The sequence below is a fragment of the Mus musculus genome (assembly GCF_000001635.26).
Source record: "Mus musculus strain C57BL/6J chromosome 5 unlocalized genomic contig, GRCm38.p6 C57BL/6J MMCHR5_RANDOM_CTG2".
Taxonomy (NCBI): Eukaryota; Metazoa; Chordata; class Mammalia; order Rodentia; family Muridae; genus Mus; species Mus musculus.
This window is the reverse complement of record NT_187057.1, coordinates 38,743-60,429: the sequence shown is the minus strand read 5'-3', so window position 1 is coordinate 60,429 and position 21,687 is coordinate 38,743. Positions and strand designations below refer to the sequence as shown.

The 21,687-nt window shown below is 40.4% G+C and overlaps 1 long non-coding RNA gene across 1 annotated transcript; it reads left to right on the top strand.

The window, feature by feature from the left end:
* Window positions 1-582: 582 nt before the first annotated feature.
* Window positions 583-21,548, top strand: LOC105247292. The gene is made up of 3 exons (XR_882353.1): window positions 583-761; window positions 9,911-10,085; window positions 21,510-21,548. It is a non-coding gene; the product is annotated as an uncharacterized LOC105247292 (long non-coding RNA).
* The last annotated feature ends 139 nt before the right edge of the window (window positions 21,549-21,687 follow it).

Below are 21,687 nucleotides of genomic sequence, written 5' to 3'. Positions count from 1 at the left end.
GAAGGCCCTGGGAGGAGGGGGAAGGGAAAAGGGGCCCATATCTGGCCAGAGTTCCTGTGCTCTGGGCAGGACGCAGGCACTGGAGGGCTGCTGGACACTTTCCACTTGGCCCTGGGTGAGCATAGCTTCTGTCCCAGTTAGCAGGGGATGGAGAAGGGGCAGCCCCTGATCTGAGACCCCCAAGGCCACACCCTGTAGCCCCAGGGTTAGGAGAGCGAGGAATAAGGGAAGAGGTTCCCAACACTGACCAAAGTGCACAGTGGATCTTGATGGAGCAGAGACTCTCTCTGGTTTAAGAGCTTTATTATAGAAATGCAGAGAGAGAGAGAGAAAGAGAGATAGGGAGAGAGAGAGAGCAAGCAAGAGAGAGAGAGAGGAGAGAAAGAGGGAGAGAGAAGAGGAGAGAAGACAAAGAGAGGAGAGAGAGAGGGTGAGAATGAAGGGTAAGAAGTAAGAGCATAAGAGTAAGAGAGAGTGAGGTGTGGGCTGAACACCTCTTTTATGGTCTTTACTGTTGCTAGGTAACTGTGTAGGAGTTGAGCATGAAGGTCAGAAGCGTGGGCCATTGTCTATGTCACTACTGACCATGCTTCTCTTGTGGTGGCTGTGGTGGGCGGTAACTTAGGGAGGGGTCAGAGTTCCAGGACCATGAGGGAATGCCTAACATGTCATGAAGGTGAATTATGACCATCGGGGTTCAGACCTCAGCTCAACTGGATACTAGCCTGCAATTTCCCACAGTGACATCCTCATTGAGTCCTGTGAGTCTCTCCCATTTTTCTATCTACCTTTCATTCACTTGCTTTTTTTTCTTTTTTTATTTTTTTATTAGGTATTTTCCTCATTTACATTTCCAATGCTATCCCAAAAGTCCCCCATACCCTCTCTCGCACTCCCCTTACCATCCACTCCCACTTTTTGAACCTGGCGTTCCCCTGTAATGGGGCATATAAAGTTTGTCCAATGGGCCTCTCTTTCCAGTGATGGCCGACTAGACCATGTTTTGATACATACGCAGCTAGAGTCAAGAGTTCCAGGGTACTGGTTAGTTTATAATGTTGTTCCACCTATAGTGTTGCAAATCCCATTAGCTCCTTGGGTACTTTCTCTGGCTCCTCCATTGGGGGCCCTATAATCCATCCAATAGCTGACTGTGAGCATCCACTTATGTGTTTGCTAGGCCCGGCATAGTCTCACAAGAGACAGCTATATCAGGGTCATTTCCACAAAATCTTGCTAGTGTATACAATGGTGTCAGCCTTTGCAGGCTGATTATGGGATGGATCCCTGGATATGGCAGTCTCAAGATGGTCCATCCTTTTGTCTCAGCTCCAAACTTTGTCTCTGTAACTCCTTCCATGGGTGTTTTGTTCCCAATTCTAATAAGGGGCAAAGTGTCCACACTTTGGTCTTTCTTCTTCTTGAGTTTCATGTATTTTGCAAATTGTAACTTATATCTTGGGTATTCTAAGTTTCTGGGATAATATCCATGTATCAGTGAGTACATATCATGTGAGTTCTTTTGTGATTGGGTTACCTCACTCAGGATAATGCCATCCAGGTCCAACCATTTGCCTAGGAATTTCATAAATTCATTCTTTTTAATAGCTGAGTAGTAGTCCATTGTGTAAATGTACCACATTTTTTGTATCCATTCCTCTGTTGAGGGACATCTGGGTTATTTCCAGTTCGGGCTATTATAAATAGGTCTGCTATGAACATAGTGGAGCATGTGTCTTTCTTACTAGTTGGAATATCTTCTGCAGAGAGATTAATTCGTCAGATGAACACAGATTCGGACTCTTCTCTTAAGTATCATTCTGAAGACTAAAATTCCTCTTGTGCTTAAAATTCGGCTGGGAATGAAAGCTCCCAGAAAAGCTGTTTTCCTGCTACTCTCTGGGCCTGCTACCCAACAGGAGGCTAGAGATTAACCTCAGCTTTACTATTTACATTTAAATAAAGTACCTGAACTTTTCCAAAAGAATTTCTGCTTTCCTACTTTCTCACTGTAGAGATTTTGTTTTTCAAGCAGGTTAATCAACATTCTCCAGCCAGATCAACATATGTACATCCCTGCCCCCTAGAGCGCACAGGTGGCAGCTGTTATCTTCAGTCCCACAAAATTCCAGCACGTGGCTTTCAGTCTAAGTTAAAAATTAGGTTTACCAAGAGGGCTAGAAAAGTAGATATTTCTAATATTAATAGAGATTAGTTTTTATTTTGATAGATGGGTTTAGTCCCTTAGCTGACCCCTGGCTTTTCACCCTTGCTCTTACTGCAAGGTGTCCTTATTTCCTCAGGCTGTGGAAAATACAGGGATGAGGAGAAATGACTTCCAGCTCCTATTTTAGCCACAAATCGTGGGGTTACTAATAACATAATTCTTGCCTAGGCCTTGCTAAATCTGAGGTTGATAATTCTCCTTTAGGAGCTACACAGTACTCAGAACTGTGCATACTAGTTTGTAATCATACGAATATAGTATGGGTATCGCTTGGTGCAGAGAACTACTGCAGGGAAAAGTCCAGCTTGACCATTTCTGATTTTCCTGTGGGTTATACCCGGTTTAAAAAGGAGGTTGATATCTAATAAACCAAAAATATCTACGGCTCTGCCTCCCCTCCCCAAAAGATACCAAGAGCCACAGGTGTGGGTCGTGACAGCACCCACGGGAGGGATCGTGTCAATGTCCACCCAAGCCAAGGTTAAAAGCCCACTCATCTATGGATGAGAAAATCTTTTGATCACCTCAGTTAAGCGTTGCCTTATTTAACTTAATTAATAGGGGGGAGAGATGTTGGAGACTGTACTGTCTTCACTGCCTCCCACCCCAATATAAAAAGCCAATTGGCCTTGTACTATGGAGCCGGTCATACCCCTCCTCCCTGTTTCCCTCCTGTCATCCAAAAGTGCGGAGGAATATCAACTAACTGTTATTCTTAATAAAGTGTATTTCAAATTTGTTCAGCCAAACTTAGCCAGGGTTCCAACGCCCTACTTAAAATTCAACTAGGAAGTTACCTATTCAGTACTAATTAGCATTATAAAGTCAGAGCCTACAGCTCCAGGCTTTTCTGTTAGTTGTTTACTAGGATAGAAAGGACAGTCTTAGCCAGATACAGTTTACCATAAAAAAAGTTAGGGAATCCCACTGAGACAGGTTTTTTTTCTTTAGCCCTAAAATTCAGGCAAAACTATGGAGCATAAATAAATTTTTTGCCTTAGGCCAGCTTTTTCTTTTTTTTCTTTTTTTGTTAACAAAAGGGAGGAGATGTAGTCTCCCCTCCCCCAGCCTGAAACCTGTTTGCTCAGGGGTGGAGCTTCCCATTTAATTGTTCTGCCATGCCCACTGCTGGAAACTGCCTCTTTGCTGTTTGGAGCCCTGCACGTGGTCACCCTGCTATTGGACTCCAAGATTAATTGTCGGGGATCAGGCCCCCTTCCCCTGTATTATAATTGCATGTGGAACAGTAAAATTGAGCTTTGATCAGAATGCCTGTCTTAGCTGCATTTATTTATCTCGCCACCTAGCCCCTCTTCTCTTCCAGGTTTCCAAAATGCCTTTCCAGGCTAGAATCCATGTTGTGATCTACTGGCCGGACAGAACAGATATATACCCAAGAGAGGTATTGCGGGTTCCTCTGGCAGTACTATGTCCAATTTTCTGAGGAACCACCAGACTAACTTCCAGAGTGGTTATACAAGCTTGTAATCCCACCAACAGTGGGGGAGTGTTCCTCTTTCTCCACATTCTTGCCAACATCTGCTGTTACCTGAAATTTTTATGTTAGCCATTCTGACTGGTGTGAGATGGAATCTCAGGGTTGTTTTGACTTGCATTTCTCTAATGATTAAGGATACTGCTCATTTTTTCAGGTGTTTCTCAGCCATTCGGTATTCCACAGGTGAGAATTCTTTGTTTAGCTCTGTACCCCATTTTTAATGGGATTATTTGATTTTCTGGAGTCCACCCTCTTCAGTTCTTTATATATATTGGATATTAGCCCCCTATCTGATTTAGGATAGGTAAAGATCCTTTCCCAATCTGTTGGTGGCCTTTTTGTCTTATTGACAGTGTCTTTTGCCTTACAGAAGCTTTGCAGTTTCATGGCGTCCCATTTGTTGACTCTTGATCTTACAGCACAAGCCATTGCTCTTCTATTCAGGAATTTTTCCCCTGTGCCAATATCTTCGAGGCTTTTCCCCACTTTCTCCTCTATAAGTTTCAGCGTCTCTGGTTTTATGTGGAGCTCCTTGATCCACTTAGATTTGACCTTAGTACAAGGAGATAGGAATCATCAATTCACATTCCTCTAAATGATAACCACCAGTTGTGCCAGCACCATTTTTTGAAAATGCTGTCTGTTTTCCACTGGATGGTTTTAACTTTTTTGTCAAAGATCAAGTGACCATAGGTGTGTGGATTCATTTCTGGGTCTTCAATTCTATTCCATTGGTCTACCTGTCTGTCACTATACCAGTACCATGCAGTTTTTATCACAATTGCTCTGTAGTACAGCTTTAGGTCAGGCATGGTGATTCCACCAGAGGTTCTTTTATCCTTGAGAAGAGTTTTTCCTATCCTAGGTTTTTGTATTTCAGATGAATTTTCAGATTGCTTTTTTTAATTCATTGAAGAATTGAGTTGGAATTTTGATGGGAATTGCAATGAATCTGTAGATTGCTTTTGGCAAGATAGCCATTTTTACAATGTTGATCCTGCCAGTCCATGAGCATGGGAAATGTTTCCATCCTCTGAGATCTTCTTTAATTTCTTTCCTCAGAGACTTGAAGTTCTTATCATACAGACCTTTCACTTCCTTAGTTAGAGTCACACCAAGGTATTTTATATTATTTGTGACTATTGAGAAGGGTGTTGTTTCCCTAATTTCTTTCTCAGCCTGCTTATTCTTTGTGTTGAGAAAGGCCATTGACTTGTTTGAGTTAATTTTATATCCAGCTACTTCATTGAAGCTTTTTTATCAGTTTTAGGAGTTCTCTGGCAGAATTTTTAGGGTCACTTATATATACTATCATGTCATCTGCAAAAAGTGATATTTTGACTTCTTCTTTTCCAATTTGTATCCCGTTGATCTCCTTTTGTTGTTGAATTGCTTTGGCTAGGACTTCAAATACAATGTTGAATAGGTAGGGAGAAAGTGGGCAGACTTGTCTAATCCCTGATATTAGTGGGATTGCTTTCAGCTTCTCCCCATTTACTCTAATGTTGGCTATTGGTTTGCTGTAGATTGCTTTTGTCATGTTTAGGTATGGGCCTTGAATTCCTGATCTTTCCAAGAGTTTTATCATGAATGGGTGTTGGATTTTGTCAAATGCTTTCTCATCGTCTAAGGAGATGATTATGTGTTTATTGTCTTTGAGTTTGTTTATATAATGGATTAAGTTGATGGATTTCTGTATATTAAACCATCCCTGCATCCCTGGAATAAAATCTACTTGGTCAGGATGGATGATTGTTTTAAAGTGTTCTTGGATTCGGTTAGCTAGAATTTTATTGAGTATTTTTGCATCGATATTCATAACAGAAATTGGTCTGAAGTTCTCTATCTTTGTTGGATATTTCTGTAGTTTAGGTATCAGAGTAATTATGACTTCATAGAATGAGTTGGGTAGAGTACCTTCTACTTCTATTTTGTGGAATAGTTCGTGAAGAACTGGAATCAAATCTTCTTTGAAGGTCTGATAGAATTCTGCCCTAAACCCATCTGGTCTTGGGCTTTTTTTGTTTGGGAGACTATTAATGACTGCTGCTAAATTTTTAGGGAATATAGGACTGTTTAGATCATTAACTTGATCCTGGTTTAACTTTGGTACCTGGTATCTGTCTAAAATTTGTTCATTTCGTCCAGGTTTTCCTGTTTTGTTGAGTATAGCCTTTTATAGACGGATCTGATGTTTTTTTGGTTTTTTTCAGGATTTGTTGTTATGTCTCCCTTTTCATTTCTGATTATGTTAATTAGGATGCTGTCCCTGTGCCCTCTCATTAGTCTGGGTAAGGGTTTATCTATCTTGTTGATTTTCTCAAAGAACCAGCTCCTTGTTTGGTTGATTTTTTGAATAGTTCTTCTTGTTTCCACTTGGTTGATTTCGCCCCTGAATTTGATTATTTCCTGTCATCTACACCTTTTGGGTGAATTTCCTTCCTTTTTCTCTAGAGCTTTTAGGTGTGTTATCAAGCTGCCAGTGTTTGCTCTCTCTAGTTTCATTTCGGAGGCACTCAGAGCTATGAGTTTTCATCTCAGAAATGATTTTATTCTGTCCCATAATATGGGGTATGTAGTGGCTTCATTTTCATTAAACTCTAAAAATTCTTTAATTTCTTTCTTTATTCCTTCCTTGACAAATGTATCATTGAGAAGAGTGTTGTTCAGTTTCCAAGTGAATGTTGGCTTTCTATTAATTATGTTGTTATTGAAGATCAGCCTTAGTCCATGGTGATCTGACAGGATGCATGGGACAATTTCAATGATTTTGTATCTGTTGAGGCCTGTTTTGTGACCAATTATATGATCAATTTTGGAGAAGGTACCATGAGGTGCTGAGAAGAAAGTATATCCTTTTGTTTTAGGAAAAAAAAATGTGCTGTAGATATCTGTTAAATCTATTTGTTTCACCACTTCTGTTAGTTTCACTGTGTCCCTGTTTAGTTTCTGTTTCCACAATCTTTCCATTGATGAAAGTGGTGTGTTGAAGTCTCCCACTATTATTGATTGAGGTGCGATGTGTGCTTTGAGCTTTACTAAAGTGTGTTTAATGAATGTGGCTGCCCTTGCATTTGGAGCATAGATATTCAGAATTGAGAGTTCTCCTTGGAAGACTTTACATTTGATGAGTATGAAGTGTCCCTTCTTGTCTTTTTTGATAACTTTGGGTTGGAAATTGATTTTATTAAATATTAGAATGCCTATTCCAGATTGTTTCTTCAGACCATTTGCTTGGAAAATTGTTTTCTAGCCTTTTATTCTGAGGTAGTTTCTGTCTTTTTCCCTCAGATGGGTTTCCTGTAAGCAGCAAAATATTGGGTCCTTTTTGTGTAGCCAGTCTGTTAGTCTATGGTTTTTTTATTGGGAAATTGATTTCATTGATATTAAGATGTATTGAGGTAAAGTAATTGATGCTTCCTATTATTTTTGTTGTTAGAGTTGGAATTCTGTTCTTGTGTCTGTCTTTTTTAGGTTTGTTGAAGAATTACTTTCTTGCTTTATGTAGGGCGTGGTTTCTGTCCTTGTATTTTTTTTTTCTGTTATTATTTTTTGAAGGGCTGGATTCGTGGAGAGATAATGTATGAATTTGGTTTTTTTCCTGGAATACTTTGATTTCTCCATCTATGATAATTGAGTGTTTGGCTGGGTATAGTAGCCTGGGCTGGCATTTGTGTTCTCTTAGTGTCTGTATAACATCTGTCCAGCATCTTCTGGCTTTCATAGTCTCTGGTGAAAAGTCTGGTATAATTTTGTTAGGCCTGCCTTTATATGTTACTTGACCTTTTTCCCTTACTGCTTTTAATATTCTATGTTTATTTAGTGCATTTGTTGTTCTGATTATTATGTGTCGGGAGGAATTTCTTTTCTGGTCCAGTCTATTTGGAGGTCTGTAGACTTCTTTTATGTTCATGAGTGTGTCCTTTTTAGATTTGGGAAATTTTCTCCTATTATTTTCTTGAAGATATTTGCTGGCCCTTTAAGTTGAAAATCTTCATTCTCATCTACTCCTATTATCCGTAGGTTTGGTGTTCTCATTGTGTCCTGGATTTTCTGGATATTTCGATTTAGGATTCTTTTGCATTTTGCATTTTCTTTGGTTGTTGTGCCGATGTTCTCTATGGAATCTTCTGCACATAACATTCTCTCTTCCATCTCTTGTGTTCTGTTGCTGATGCTTGCATCCATCATTCCAGATTTCTTACATAGGGTTTCTATCTCCAGTGTTGCCTCATTTTGTGTTTTCTTTATTGTGTCTACTTCCCTTTTTAGGTCTAGTATGGTTTTGTTCATTTCCATCACCTGTTTGGATGTGTTTTCCTGCTTTTCTTCAAGGACTTCTACCAGTTTGGTTGTGTTTTCCTGTTTTTCTTTAAGGACTTGTAACTCTTTACCATATTCTCCTGTAGTACTTTAACTGAGCTATTAAAGTTCTTCTTGGTGTCCTCTACCATCATCATGAGATATGCTTTTAAATCCAGGTCTAGCTTTTCAGGTGTGTTGGGGTGCCCAGGGCTGGGCAAGTTGGGAGTGCTGCGTTCTGATGTTGGTGATTGGTCTTGGTTTCTGTTAGTAAGATTCTTAAGTTTGCCTTTGTCATCTGGTATTCTCTGGACTTATTTGTTATAGTTGTCTCTGGTTAGAGCTTGTTGATGTCGTGATTCTGTTAGCCCTCATCAGCAGACCTGGGAGACTAGCTCTCTCCTGAGTTTCAGTAGTCAGAGCACTCTCTGCAGGCAAGCTCTCCTTTTATAGGGAAGGTGCCCAGATATCTGGCGTTTGAACCTGCCTACTGGCAGAAGTTGTGTTCTACTCACCAGAGGTCCTAAGATCAAGTAGAGAGTCCTCTAGTGACCTTGGGGGTGTCCGCTGACTTCATGCCTAAGGTGACCAGGTCCTGGCGCCAAAAGGAAGGAACTTGTGACCCTGGTCAGGCTGCATTTTCTGTTTCCCTAATTAATGCTGTCTCAGGTCCAGCGTGATTAGATTGGAACAGAACTTGTGTTCCATTCACCAGGGGTCCTAAGATACTGTAGAGAGTCCTCTGGGGACCTTGGCGTTGTCTGCCAACTCTTCGCCCCCTTGAATATTTTTTATGCAGAGCACATCACTGAATTGGAGTTGAATTGGACCCTGTTAGAGTTGGCATATTTTGTTCACTACTTTGGGCAGCTGTGAAATCTTTGAAAAGTCTTCCTGGTATCCCTTCCTGGTATCACCTTTCCTATTTTCAATAGAACAAGAGTCAGAGAAGCCAAGTGTATCAACAAGTTTACTTCTCAGTTCTTCTCATTCAACTGTCTCCAGCAACTTTTCATGTTCTGCGTCCATTTTCTCATATCCCAGATGAATCAGGTCCTACGGTAGGCCATAATGGAGAGCTGGTTCAGCTATCAGAGCAAGTCTGTCTGTCTTATCATAAGGATTAGTGGTACATGATGCCAGCCAGCCACTAGGAACAAACATTTAGAGACCCATAAGAATCAGAAAGTTATGTCTTGTTTCTATGTACACTGAGATAAACAAGGGAAATTTTACAAGGTAAATCAGTGTCTCAGATGAGAACTCCTGATGGAGAGAAGCGATTGGGTGTAAATAGTAGGTTAAAGCTAGTAAAAATTAGTTGTAATTGAAATCATTCCCACAGAATCATATGGAAAGGGAAGAGAAAGGGGACACGGTAGTGAGTAGTAAGGGAACTCATTGGCACATTGTGAACATGGGTTTTATGATCTGAACTATGAGAGTAGCCTTCTATATTTACCCAGTTTCCATGAGTGAAATATTTTGAGCCCAAGTAGCACTGAATGCATGGGATAGGAGGTAGAGCTTGGGCTGTAAATGAGAGCAAGCACGACTGCAGTGGGAATGAAAGTATGCAGATTCAGTGAACACACAGCAAATATTGGGATCCTGTCAAAAATTTCATGGGATGGAAATTTCTTCTGAGTGCTTTCTGGGCTTAAGGAATGAATTGATTTTTAGCTTGAGAGTGAGGACAGGAGATGAATTGTGGGGTTGAATGGACTGAACAGGTTCCAATAGAAAGTATCATAAATGATGTCCTTAATCATTTAGTCAAACTGAACTTGGGGCACCTGGTTCTTTCTACCACTCAGTATATCCATGCCAAACCTCTACAAGACCATTTGACTGAACTAACTCTCTGTGTCCTTTAACCCTAGGTTCCTTGTGACACCCTTGAAGACCCTCTCCATTAGTTACTCCCTAATTTCACAGAGAGACCTGGATTCCTGCTCCTGCTGTCAGATCCTCTTTCAGCTAAAACATCTGGGATTGAGAGGTGTGGTTTTACTGGATTTTGATCTTATGGCTCTGAGATGTCTCCTCATGAAAGTGGTAAGCACTCTTGAGACTCTGGATTTGCAAGGATGTAGGGTGAATGACTCCCAGGTCAATGCCCTCCTACCTGGATTCAAACAATGCACTCAGATCTCCAATGTCAACTTCTACAACAGTGATTTCTCCATGCCCATCCTGAAGGACCTTTCGCATCAACAGCCAACTGGACCAAGATGAATGTGAAACAATACACTGCCCCTCTGGAGTGCTATGATCTATGATGGGCTCAGGAGCTCATAGATACACTCAGGGCAAAAAGGCAGCCCAAGAACACTTCATTTGTTACAGATATATGCCATACATGTGGTGAGTGCTGTGTCTAACACCAGGTGTCCAGACGTTGTTGTTGTTGTTGTTGGCAGCAAATTGGGAAATATGAGTTCTGGATTTGAATAAACAATAGGCTTGATATACATCTTTCATCTGGGGACCTAGGAGCCCATGGCTTCTGACACTGCTCAGATGGTTGGAAACATAAGGATGTACAGTGACTGGTGTCTTGGAGACTGAGCTTGACATGGAGGAACAGTTGGAAGGGTGGAGGGAACAGGGGCCAATTGGAGTCAGAAACACAGTTTGGCATTGATACCTGGCTTCTCCCCGGACAAACTAACTAGATGCTTAGTTCTATACTTATAAACCTGGATGTTCTCTCTGTGTGGTCTTTGACTGTTACCAACCTCACTATCTGGTTCAGGGTCAGAAAGGTTAGATGGGCCCAGGAATGGAAAACACTGGTATTTCATGGGAAGAAAAAGTCTGTTTGAAATTGGAAATGTAGTGACAGACAAGTAGACCAATGGAACAGAATTGAAGACCCAGAGATGAATCCACACACCTATGGTCACTTGATCTTTGTCAAGGGAGCTAAAACCATCCAGTGGAAAAAAGACAGCCTTTTCAACAAATGGTACGGGCACAACTGGCAGTTATCACGTAGAAGAATGCGAATTGATCCATTTCTATCTCCTTGTACTAACGTCAAATATAAGTGGATTAAGGAACTCCACATAAAACCAGACACACTGAAACTTATAGAGGAGAGAGTAGGGAAAAGCCTCGAAGATATGGGTACAGGGGAAAAATTCCTGAATAGAACAACAATGGCTTGTGCTGTAAGATCAAGAATCGATAAATGGGACCTCATAAAATTGCAAAGCTTCTGCAAAGCAAAAGACACCGTCAATAAGACAAAAAGGCCACCAACAGATTGGGAAAGGATCTTTACCTATCCCAAATCGGATAGGGGACTAATATCCAATATATATAAAGAACTCAAGAAGGTGGACTCCAGAAAGTCAAATAACCCCATTAAAAATGGGGCTCAGAGCTGAACAAAGAATTCTCACCTGAGGAATATCGAATGGCAGAGAAGCACCTGAAAAAATGTTCAACATCCTTAATCATCAGGGAAATGCAAATCAAAACAACACTGAGATTCCACTTCACTCCAGTCAGAATGGCTAAGATCAAAAACTCAGGTGACAGCAGATGCTGGCGAGGATGTGGAGAAAGGGGAACACTCCTCCATTGTTGGTGGGATTGCAAGCTTGTACAACCACTCTGGAAATCAGTCTGGCAGTTCCTCAGAAAATTGGACATAGTACTACAGGAGAATCACACAATAAGTCTCCTGGGCATATATCCAGAAAATGTCCCAACCGGTAAGAAGAACACATGCTCCACTATGTTCATAGCAGCCTTATTTATAATAGCCAGAAGCTGGAAAGAAACCAGATGTCCCTCAACAGAGGAATGGATACAGAAAATGTGGTATATTTACACAATGGAATACTACTCAGCTATTAAAAAGAATGAATTTATGAAATTCCTAGGCAAATGGCTGGACCTGGAGGGTATCATCCTGAGTGAAGTAACCCAATCACAAAGGAACTCGCACAATATGTACTCACTGATAAGTGGATATTAGCCCAGAAACTTAGGATACCCAAGATATAAGATACAACTTGGCAAACACATGAAATTCAAGAAGAACAAAGACCAAAGTGTGGACCCTTTACCCTTTCTTAGAAATGGGAACAAAACACCCATGGAAGGAGTTACAGAGACAAAATTTGGAGCTGTGAGGAAAGGATGGACCTTCTAGTGATTGCCATATGCAGGGATCCATCCCATAATCAGCTTCCAAATGCTGACACCATTGCATACACTATCAAGATTTTGCTAAAAGGACCCAGATATAGCTCTCTTGTGAGACTATGCCGGGGCCTAGCAAACACAGTAGTGGATGATCACAGTCAGCTATTGGATGGGTCACACGGCCTCCAATGGAGGAGCTAGAGAAATTACCCAAGGAGCTAAAGGGAACTGCAACCCTATAGTTGGAACAACAATATGAACTAACCAGTACCCGGGAGCTCTTGTCTTTAGCTGCATATGTATCAAAAGATGGCCTAGTCTGCAAAGAGAGGCCCATTGGACTTTCAAACTTTATATGCCCCAGTACAAGGGAACGCCAGGTCCAAAAAGGGGGAGTGGGTGGGTAGGGGATTGGGGATGTGGGTATGGGGGACCTTTGGGATAGCATTGAAAATGTAAACGAGGAAAATACCTAATTTAAAAAAAAAGAGTATTGGTGTGGAAAGAACACACACACACACACAAAAAAGAAATTGGAAATGTATAAAATGAAACTTTTCTTGACACTTATTTCCCTTGTACTTTGCCTGGGTTACGTGTACAACCCTCCTGGGTGGCTGATCAGTTATGTGCACAAAATATTTAAACAATTTGAGCAACATAGTCACACCTCCTACGAAGGAAGATTAAAAGGATCACAATTAATATCTAGTACATTCAGATTTCAAGGAACCTTGGACTCAACCGAGATGCCTAAAGGAAAGAAGACAACATAGGGCAAAGTAAACAGGATTTCCAGTCTGGCTTTGTAATCTTGATCTTTTTATCATGCTTTAATGAAGTGACTACTGGAACCTCTATATCCATCCATTATGCCACATGTCTCTAAAGCCTTATTCCAGTGGACTCCAAAACTCTATGACACACCCATATTTTATATAAAGGTATCCCATAATATGCAGGTCTCTCCACTACATAAAGCATGTACTTTACAAAACAAATGTACTTTAATTCTTCAGTTGTAATAAAAAAAAGAACAAAAGAAAAAAGACTCCCTCTGCCAAGTCATTATACCCATTTTCTGTATAGTAAACCCTCTGGAGTGAAGTTAAAATGTACACATTGATGCCAGGCCTTTCACAATCTTTGGAAGATGGATAAAGTTATCAGCTAAGGTGGGACCCATATGGACATTTAGGCTGGCCTAAGGTAAAGAGGAAGAAAAACCAAACAACAAATCTCTCTTACACTCCTTCTTTCTGTCTTCCCTTGCAACCTGTCTTCCTAGCTCAACAGTTCCCTGACCTTGTTCCTTAGGACTCACCTGAAATTTCCCCACAATTAACATGCATTTGTATTCTTAAAATAAACAATGCATAGATGGAGAGAGACTCTTCATAGGTGGAGAGCACAGGCTGCTTTTGCAGAGGAACAAAGTTCTGTTTCAGAGCTAATAATCAGGTGTCTGTCCAATGGAACTCAGGCTTCAGGTGATAGGACCCTCTTTTCTGGCCTCTGTGAATGCCCCTTTCACATACACAAACCCACATAATATACATGTAGCTATACACCTAGTCAAAGAATTTCTTAAATAAAAAAGGACTCAGTTTCACAAAGTAATAAAGAAAATGGCCCAATTAATTAAAACTTGGATGGTGATCATCAACAGTTGTGTGTCTCTGTGAAGAGAGCATGTGAACTTTCAGGTGTGTCCATTGAGCTCAGCTGGAGAGCAATAGGGTAGGGTGCTTTGGGCTCCAGAGTTTGAGCTCCTAAACTATGGATGAGTAGAGGAAATTAGGAATTTGTCAATGTACAACATTTATTTCTGTATGCATTTTATGTTTATTCCTGTTCTATTACTATGTAAGCTGGCATGACAGAAAAAGGCATCAGAACCCTGTATAGATGGTTATCAGCTACCAGGTAATTGTCTAGAATTGAACTCAGGTTGTCTGAAAGAGCAACCAAGACTCTTACTTACTGAGCCATCATCTCTCCAGGCCTATGTTTGACAAGGGAAAAAGCACTCACAGATACAGATTCACAAGGAAACAGGTATCTATGTTGCAGGAAAGCTTACCAGTTTGGCATTATATTTAATTAATTACATTTCAAATATTTGGTGACCTTGTGCGTGTTGATGGTGTGTTTGTTTGTTTGTTTGTTTTTAGATAATCACTGTGTAGATATATCAAAGTAATACCAATGTCCTAAGTCAATCCAAGAAATCTCTGGGTGTGTTTTACTTTGTAAAGTGTTTTTCTATCCATTCACTGGATCTGTGAACCCCATTAAACAGGATGTAATAATACATAAGAGTTATCTCCACACCCTGTAGGTTGAGACTGCAGAGGAGAAATTCTATGTCATTCTATCTACTTATCTAAATAACTAATATCAAAATCCACAAAACTTCCTCCTGACATGGAGCTAGAATCCCTTAGCACTTTCCTTCTGGTCTCTCTTGACTTCATCTTATCCCTGCTCAGGAATGGAATAAAAGCTGTGACAAATAAGTAAATAAAATTCAAAAGAATAAAAAACCTGAACAATTTTTATAGTATAAATTTTAAGCATATACTGATAAGAGAGGAGAAAGAAACAATGTGAAGAGGGGGGAGATAAGAAACTAAAATAAATATAACCCTACCTATTTGTATCTGTAGGATGATGTCTGACTGAACAACATTGTGTGTTTATAATTTACATATGCTAATTATCAGTTATAAGTACATACTAACTATAGCCACAAAGCTTCACAACAATCCTTACAACTTTATCTTATACCAAAATTTTTGCATATTTAATCACTATTTAGTTTAATTATAAGTAGACCATGAAAACATAGGTTGCTAACATATTTCAGGGAGAACACATTTCTATTCAGTTTGCAGCTGAAAAAGTTTAAATGTTAAACATGTCTAGCTCCCTATTTATCATTTCTGTTTATTTTCACTCATTCATTTATGCACTTTACCATTTGATCACATCCTGCCTTCCCTTTCCTCCCAGGCCTACCCTTCGACCCTTTCTCATCATTTCCTCCTCCCATTCTCCCAAGAGAAGGAAAGGTATTCACTATGCAACCCCATCAGCTACCACACCACCCTGGCAAACCAAGTTGCATCAGGAACAAATGCATCCTCTCCTACTGTGGCCAAATAAGATAGCCCCACTAGGTTCCCATAGATTCCATGGAAGGCAACAAAATTCAATAAGAGACAACCCCAGATCTAATTTTTAGGTGACACACATTAAGACCAAGCTTCACATCTGCTCCACATTTGTAGGGGCCCTAGGTCTGGACCATGCATGCTTTTTGGTTGGTGGCTCAATCTCTATGAATGCCCAATGGGTCCAGGTGACTTGGCTCTCTAGGTCTCCTTCTGGTATACTTGACCCATCTGGCTCCCTCAATCCTTCCTCTGACTATATCAAAAGATTCCCTGAATTCTGCCTAATATTTGGCTGTGCATGTCCATCTGTTGCCATCACTTGCTGTATGAATCCTCACATGATGTTTATGCTAGGCTTCTGTCCTGAAGTGCAACCAAGTATCATCAAGAGTGTCAGGGTTTGGCTCTCCTCTATGAGGTAGGTCTCAACTTTGTCCACTCATTGGTTGGTTATTCCTTCAATCTCAGCTCCATCTTTATCCCTGTTTATCTTGTAGGCAGGGACATTTTTGGATGGAAGGTTTTGTGGGTAGGTTGTTGTCCCCCTCCTTCCACTGGAAATCCTGCCTGGCTACAGGAAGTGGCCATTTCAGTCTCCTTATCCCTAGCTCCTGGGGTCTCACCCAGGGTCACTCCCATATCCTCCCAGGAGCCTGACCCACCCCAGGTCTCTGCCTTGTCCCTGATATTCCCCACATGGATTGCTTTTAGCTATCCTTAAAGGCTCTTTTTCACTTTCTCTTCTACTAGATTCAATGTGTCTTGATTTATGTTGAGATCCTTAATCCACTTGGACTTGAGCTTTGTACAAGGTGCAAATGCGGGACTATTTTCATTCTTCTACAAACAAACAGCCAGTTAGACCAGCATCATTTATTGAAGATGCTTTCTTTATTCCATTGTATATTTTTGGTGTTTTTGTCAAAGACCAAATGACCATAAGTGTGAGCTTTTATTTCTGGGTCTTCAATTCTATTCCATTGTTCAACATGTCTGTTTCTCTACCAATACTGTGCAGTTTTTATCACCATTGCTTTGTAGTAAAGCTTCATGTCAGGGATGGTGATTCCCCCAGCTGCTCTTCTATTGTTAAGAATTGTTTTCACTATTCTGGGATTTTTTTTCCTTTCCAGAAGAATTGGAGAATTGCTCTTTCTATGTCTTTGAAGAATTGTGTTGGGATTTTGATGGGGATTACATTGAATCTATAGATTGCCTTTGGCAGAATGGCCATTTTTACTATGTTAATTCTATCAATCCATGAGCATAGGAGCCATGAGTCCCATGATGTGTACTCTTTAGTTGGTGGTTTAGTTCCTGGGAACTCTGGGGATAATGGTTAGTTCATAATGTTGTTCCTCCTATGGTGCTGCAAAACCTGTCAGCTCCTTGGGTCCTTTCTGTAGGTCATTTATTGGGGATCCTGTGCTCAGCCAATGGTAGACTGTGAGTATCCACATCTGTATTTGTCAGACACTGGTAGAACAACTGCTCTGAGTGCAGCAGGTCCTCTAGGATAGATTGGGATATGGAGTTTTCACAGAGCAGACCAACTAGAAGTCTGCCACAGCAGCAAGGATCAGGTAGAAGGGGTGGAATGGATGGAAGAAAGGGGAGCGGTATTCGGGGGTGGGGGGTTGTTGATGGGTTCCAAGTCTACCAGGCTCCCAGCAGCAGCTCCAAGACTCTGAATGCAGTGGTTGCTCTAGGATGGACCAGGATATGGAGTCTACTCAGGAGCAGACCAACAAGAGTTTAACCCAGCAGCAAGTACCTTGCTAATTCTTTTTTTTAATTTTCTTTTTTTTTTTTAATATTTTTGTTACAAGTGTTACAAGAGAGAGCTATATCAGGGTCCTTGCAGCAAATGCTTGCTAGTGTATGCGATGGTGTCATCGTTTGGAGGCTAATTATGGGATGAATCCCTGGATATGGCAGTCTCTAGATGGTCTATCCTTTTGTCTCAGCTCCAAACTTTTTCTCTGTAACTCTTTCCTGGGTGATTGTTTCCATTTCTAAGAAGGGGCAAAGTGACCACATTTTGGTCTTCGTTCTTCTTCAGTTTCATGTGTTTTGCAAGTTGTATCTTATTTTTAAATTTGATATTTTCTTTATATACATTTCAAATGCTACCCCGAAAGTTCCCCCCACCCTGCTCCCCTACCCACCCACTCCTGCTTTTTGACCCTGGCGTTTCCCTGTACTGGGGCATATAAAGTTTGCAATACCAAGGGGCCTCTCTTCCCAGTGATGGCCAACTAGGCTATCTTCTGCTACATATGCAGCTAGAGGTATGGGCTCTGGGGGTACTGGTTAGTTCATATTGTTGTTCCCACCTATAGGGTTGCAGACCCCTTCAGCTCCTTGGGTGCTTTCTCTAGCTTCTCCATTGGTGACCCTGTGTTCGATATTATAGATGAATGTGAGCATCCACTTCTGTATTTGCCACGCACTCATATGAGACAGCTATAACAGGGTCCCTTCAGCAAAAACTTTCTGGCATATGCAGTAGTGTCTGGGCTTGGTGGCTGACTATGGGATGGATCCCCAGGTGGGGCAGTCTCTGGATAGTCCATCCTTTCATCTTAGCTCCAAACTTTGTCTCTATAACTCCTTTCATGGGTATTTTGTTCCCTATTCTAAGGAGGAATGAATTATCCACAAATTGGTCTTCACTCTTCTTGATTTTCTTGTGTTTTGCAAATTGAATCTTGGGTGTTCTATGTTTCTAATATCCATTTATAAGTGAGTGCATATCTAATGACTTCTTTTGTGATTGGGTTATCTCAGTAAGGATGATATCCTCCAGGTACATCCATTTGTTCAAGAATTTCATAACTCCATTTTGTTAATAGCTGAGTAGTACTCAATTGGAACTTAGTGCTATGAATTTGCCTCTTAACACTGCTTTCATTGTATCCTTTAGGTTTCAGTATGTTCTGCCTTCATCTTCATTGAATTTTACAATGTCTTTAATATATTTCTTCTCTGACCCATTGAGTAATCATTGAGTAGAGGGTTGTTAGTTTCCAGGAATTTGTTGGCTTTCTGTTGTTTATACTGCTGTTGAAATCCAGTTTGATCCATTGTGGTCTGTTAAGAGACAGGTAATTATTTCAGTTTTCATGTATCTCTTAAGGTTTGCTTTGTAAGCAACTACATGGCCACTTTTGGACAAGGTTCCATGGGGTGCTGAGAAGGTATATTCTTTCTTGTTTGGGTGAAATGTTCTAAAGGTATCTGTTAAGTCCCGTTGATTCATAACTTCTGCTTGTTTCATTATTTCTGATTTTTGCTTAGGTTCTGCCTCGATAATCTGTCTTTTGGTTAAAGCAAGGTGTTGAAGTCTCTCACTACCAATGTATGATATTGGAAGTGTGATTTAAGCATTAGTAATCTTTTACTAATATGTGTTCCCTGGCATTTGTGGAACTATTCATAATTGAGACATCCTTATAGTGGATTTTTATATTTTTTGAATATGAAGTGTCCTTCCATAATGTACATTGAAAGTCAAAATATATTAGAATAGCTACACTGACTTGCTTCTTGGTCTTTTCGCTTAGAAAATCTTTTTCCTACCCTTTACTTTAAGGTAATGTCTATCTTTGTTGTTGAATTCTGTTTCTTTTATGAAGCAAATTCAGGGTCTTGTTTTCACATCCATTCTGGTAGTCTGTGTCTTTGGACTGGAAAATTGAGCCCATTGATGTTGAGAGATATTGATGAGCAATAAGTGATGATTCCTGTTTTGATGTTGGTTATGAGTGTGTGTGCGTGCGTGCGTGCGTGTGTGTGTGTGTGTGTGTGTGTGTGTGTGTGTGTGTGTGTTTCCAGTTTGGGTTTGCTACTATGGGATTATTTCATTTGTTGTGTGGAGTTAACTTACTTGAGTGGAGTTTTCCTTCTAGTATCTCCTATGGGGCTGTATTTGGTGATGGACATGGTTTAAATTTGTTTTGTCATGGACAATCTTGTTTTCTCCATATATAGTGATGTAAAGTTTTACCTGGGTATAGTAGTCTGGGCCATCCACCTGTGGTCCCTTAGAGTCTGCACCAGGACCTTCTGGATTTTAAACTCTCTTTTGAGAAGTTGGGTGTAATTCTAATAAGTATCCCTTTATATATTACTTGGCCTTTTCCCCTTGCAGCTTTTGATATAATTTCTGTTTGTTACATTTAGTGTCTTAATTATTATGTGGCAGGAGGATTTTTTTGGTCCAATCTATTTGGTGTTGTTTAAGCTTTTTGTATGTTTATAAGCAACTCTAACTTTAGGTTAGTAAATTTTTCTTTTATTATTTTGTTGAAAATATTTTCTGTGTCTTTGGAGCTAAGAATCTTCTTCTTCTATTTCTATTGTTCTTAGGTTTGGTCTTTTTATAGTGTTCCAAATTTCCTGGATGTTGTAAGTCAGAACCTCCTTCGATTTAACATTTTATTTGACTGATGTATCAAATACTTCTACTCTATCTTTGACACATGAAATTTTCTTTTCTATGTCTTGTATTATGTTAAAGATGCTTGTGTCTGTGGTGTTTCTTCTCCTATCTAGGTTTGCCATCCCTAAGATTGCCTCTGTTTGTATTTTCTTCAGTGGTTTCTCTTCTATTTTCAAGTCTTGAACAGTTTTATGTGTTTCCTTCACCTGTTTGATTATATTTCTTGTGTTTCATTAAGGGATTTATTCATTTTTTTTTCTTTAAAGGTGTCTATCGTCTTCATAAAATTGAATTTAAGATCATTTTGTTCTGCTTCAGCTACATTAGGATATCTGGGATTTGGAGTTGCCATATTGCCTTGGCTGTTGTTGATTGTGTTCTTATGCTGACCTTTAGCTCTAGGGTTGTCTCTGGTGCCAGCAAGCCTCCTGAAAAGCAGGGCAGATTTGTGAGCAAGCAGGTGGAGTGCAGGGTACAAGGTGAAATTTGCTCTGCTGTGTGTGGCCTAAGGAAACCTGGCAGGCAAGAGACCTTGGGCAGAGACTGACTAGAACATTCTAGATGCTGAGAGACCTGCAGAAATGCAGGCAGAGCCATGGACTGGAAAATGGAGCTCAGTGGACAGGGTACATCTAGGTGCCACAGTTGGATCTGACAGGCAGATGACTTGGAGGAGACTGGATTCTTTTTTCAGAGACTGTACTTTCGATGTGATCGAATTTGTAAAGGTTGTGAAGGTTTACTTATTCATGTTTTATATTTGTGATATTTATTAACCCGAGATCTTGGTGATCAACACCCGCCACCCAAAAGGGAAGGGTTATGTCTCACAAAGTGTTTTTGTGTCAAGCTTACCAGGGAAAGATGTGCTGGATAGTTTTATGTCAACTGACACATGTTAGAGTAATCTGAGAGGAAGGAACAACTGTTCGGAAAATGGCTTCATATGTATGGGCTGTGAGCAGGTCAATGGAGAATTTTCTTAGTGCTTGATGGGGATGTCCAGCTGACTTATGGTGGTGCTATTCCTGGTCTGGTGGTCCTAAAAGAAAGCAAACTACCAAGAACAAGGCAAGAAGTTGCCATGTCCTCTGCCTCAGCTCTTGCTTCTAGGTTCCTGTCATGTTTTTCTATCCTTGCTTGCTTTGATGATGGACTACAGTGTAGAAGGGTGAGCCAAATAAACCTTTTTACCCTCAGCTTGCCTTTGGCTTGACTTTTCACCACAGCAATAGAATCCCAAAAAAATGTGTGCTGTATGTGTATGGGTGTGTGGTTGTGTGTGAGTGTGCATGTGTGTTTTAAATACTCTTACCACATGGTTCTAAGTAGCCTGGAACTTATTGTGTGGAACAGGCTAGAAAGAAAAATCTCCACATCTTTGCATCCTGAGTGCTGGGATGAAAGGCATATACTGCAATGTGTGGAGTACTCTTTGTTTGTTTGGTTTTGTTTTTAAATGTTTGGGTTTATTTAGGTGTTCTCCATATGCATGGCTGATCTGGAACTACTTACCTTCTGGCACTTCAGCCATCCAACTACCCTAGTCTGAGATTAGAGGCCAGAGACAGGAAGACTGAAAGAATATGTTTAGTAACTTTATCAGATTGTAAGCCTTTAGTGATACTTGTTGGACACTGATTTGTGTTTGTGTGAGTTAAAGTTTACTTGTTTGTTCTATCTTGGAATTTTTCCCAGAACCAATCAGGATGGCAGTTCATGGTCCACCCCAATTCCTGGAGCTGATAAGGAAGAAGGCACTGAAGTATGAGACCTTGGTTGTCTCTGGAGAAATTGCTCATTGATCTTCTCCCAGCACTGTTCAAGGAGGCTTTCACTGATAGATTCACTAAGGTTGTGAAGGCTATGGTGTCAG